General features: G+C 32.2%; 1 protein-coding gene across 1 annotated transcript in view; it reads right to left on the bottom strand.

Moving 5' to 3' along the window:
* Nucleotides 1-2,229: 2,229 nt before the first annotated feature.
* LOC113816670 (uncharacterized) overlaps nucleotides 2,230-3,284 on the bottom strand; it is a 30,441-nt gene continuing 29,386 nt past the window's right edge. The window contains exon 6 of the mRNA XM_070129073.1: nucleotides 2,230-3,284. This exon is cut by the window's right edge and continues 1,131 nt beyond it. The gene's annotated coding sequence lies outside the window, so the exon portion shown is untranslated.

The raw sequence follows: 3,284 nt of genomic DNA, 5'->3' as shown, positions 1-3,284 counted from the left end.
ATTTATGATTACTAGCAAATTGATTGCATGTTCCCATTTCTTCGACAGTTAAGTGCAATTGTATGTAATAATTTAATGATTAGTAAAAATTTGTATTAGTATTATTTTCAAATTATATCTTGAAAAATATGTCTCAATCAGAAAGTACTTAAAGTTTTTTAAGCAGGGAAAGTTCTTGCCTGAAATCTCAAGCGTTTTTCTTGCTAACTCAAGCATTTCGCTTGCTTTCTCAAGCGACCTCCATAGATGGCTTGATTTGCGCTTGCTAAGTCAAGCGATGTACCGTCACCATGGCAACGGCGTCGGTCGTGTACCGTACTGGTCACGATCCTTCGAATGTGGGCGTTCGCCAGGAACTCCACTTAATATCTTATCAGATAAATAATTTGTTCACGGTATCTGATTCTGTAATTTTCTTAAAATCATATTCAAAGAAATTGAAATCAACTGAAAACGAAAGGAGATAATGGAGATCATGGGAATAAAAAGTTTTACTTATGAATAATAAATGATTATAAGACGAACAATTTTCCTCTTATTGTTAAACTTCTCGCCTTTCTAAATTGAGAATATATCTGCTATTTTATGGAATAAAGAATATTTCAAGTGAAAAAGTCTGAGAAATTCTAGCAGCATTCTTCTGTTGATATTATATTCGATGATTTGTTATATTTAACCTTATAAAATCGGATATATGGGAATGAGTAGGCCTATATTTTAATTCAGGGATATTCATTTGTTTTGATAACGCGTCAGAATGAAAGGGCTGTCAATCTGAAGAGTGTCATTATTTTAGAGGCACTTTATATGAATATAGGAAAAAATATAGCGCTTTGTTAAGATGTTTGGGTAGATTTATTTACTTCCCTGCCATCTTGAGCGGCGTTAGCTTGTCAGTTGTTTTGAATTGCGCGCTCAAACTGTTACCAACCGCCAGTGAAATAAACTCCACCCTCGACTTGTGCATAAGTTATCTCTTTCCGAGATTGTTGGTGGGAATATTGCTTTTAAAACCCAAGTATGTATATTTCGTGTGTTATTTTGATATTTCTATGCTCATCAAGGACTGTTATGATTTGTACTTTATAAAAAGACATTTCCACATGTCTGGCATCACTGAAGAGAGCCTGCCTGCAGAGCAGGCAGGCAGGCAGCAGGGAACGGTACAGCGCTTGGCAAGAATTCTTGCCAAGCGCCCCTGCTTATAACACTTTTAGTCTGGTAATGAAAAAAAACATTAGTTTGAGCATTAACTGTTTTATTTTAATTTCCAGTTGAAAGTACTTCCTAAGATAGCCAGTAACTTTGGGAAATACACAAAGAATACAATATATAACCAAAGGCAGAAGGGAAAGGAATTTCACTGACCAAGACCACCATTAGTGGTACTTATTTTTGTGTAAAAAACAAAAGAGGATCTAAGTAAATCTGTATAATAGGTTGTGGTATCAACATTTTAAGTTGAGGGGGGAAAAAAGCACCTTTAGGTAAACTGCTCTCTCAACAACTGCTTACATTTGGAGCCATGCACACATGTATCTAATCAAGTGCATCATCATCATATGACTAATAGGAATTTATTTTAAAGCTCTTTGGTGCCAGGAGAGCATGTATACTTGTCCTGTCCACTGTGATTTTAGTTAATTATCATTCCTACCTAATGTTACCTCTTACCCTATATCTTTAATTTTTGTAGAAAAGTTTTTATTTTATTTTTTTTATTTTTTTTTTTTTTTGTAATAACATCATAATAACAATAATGATACAGTAATAATGATTATATCATTAATAACAATAATAACATTATAAGGAATAAACACTTTCAATCACAAAAATTACAGGAGTAGGGTAAAGAGGTGAGGTAAGCCTAGTAATTGACTCGTTGGCAAGTAAGTACTTGCGAAGCCTCTGTGTTAACAAATTTTAGGAAACAAAACTACAATGAACAGCCTATGTACCCAGCATCTGTGGGTTAAAGAACCTTTACTTAGTGATGTCATCCTGGGAAAAAGAGGACTTGCTTTTCCCAACTATGGAAGTCAACTAGATGATTTTTCATTCTATGCTACCACATTCCCTCACATACTCTTTTACAGTCCCATTGGTTTTCATACATACACAAATAAACTGTAATATACAACCTACAGAGAACTGAAGCCAACCATAGATTAGTTTGTATTTTTTAAACAAAGGGAATGTAATACTTTTTTTTTTTTTTTTTTTAATAAAAATAAATTACCATAACTAAAATACTGAGATATCACATTGTTTTTTTTTTCTTGGGGGCAATGCCTTTTTTGCAGATTTTAGTATCTAAAATAGGTACTTTTTTTCTTTCTTTTTTTCTTTTTTTCTTTTTTACTGATCGTTACAGCAAAGAGTACATATTACTTTTACTTTATGAACTCTGAGGTAAACAATCAAAATGATACATATCTTTTCCAGCATTCTATGGCCTTAATAAAAGGTTAATAAAGGGCTCCAAGTCACTGTACAATATTTTCCAACATCGAAATGAACTGTGTTGATTTTATTTACAATAATGTTGTTTACAGCATTTTTTTTATTCACACATTTTGTCTGAATAAATAACAACTACACTAAATGTCATGTCTGATATGCGCAAAAAATATTTTTATGACAATATGAACAGTATAAAAAAGACAAGTACAACTTTTCTAGCTTATATTTATTTTGTAAATTCTGTCATACACTGCTCACTGGATTTTTCACCTTTTATTTCACTTTCAAATTGGCCTTTATTTCATGTTGCTGCTTTAACCCACTCTGGTTTTACTGCATTCGGGAGCCATAATGCACTCGTTAGTAATATTATTAAAAGAATTATTAATACAGAAATAAAGTTGCAACTCTGAAGATCCATATTGTATGCAAGAACAGAAGCTGCTACTCGTGAATTGAAGCATACACTGTTCTATACTAAACCTTTTATTTTAAAGTAGGGAAAGTTCACATTAAAATAACTATAGAAAGTGCAGTACATGAAACAATAATACAGGCATTCAATATGACTCAGAACATTGTTTTGCATAAGAGACATGATATACTTACATTTATCATTGAAGTAAGTAGTCCATCTAGCTTTGCAAAGCATATAATATAGTGTATGTCCAATGTCCATTGTATAACGATGAAAAATATAGCTTCAAAAATAAACTTACTAATATCATCAAGTGAACAATAAAGCTTCCTATTTCAATATCACATTTAAGCATCCTAAAAAATGTAATTCTAGAATCCTTTCATTCCACAGAATCAGTCTT

This window comes from Penaeus vannamei, chromosome 13 (assembly GCF_042767895.1).
Source record: "Penaeus vannamei isolate JL-2024 chromosome 13, ASM4276789v1, whole genome shotgun sequence".
Classification (NCBI taxonomy): Eukaryota; Metazoa; Arthropoda; class Malacostraca; order Decapoda; family Penaeidae; genus Penaeus; species Penaeus vannamei.
This window is presented reverse-complemented; position numbering and strand designations above follow the sequence as displayed.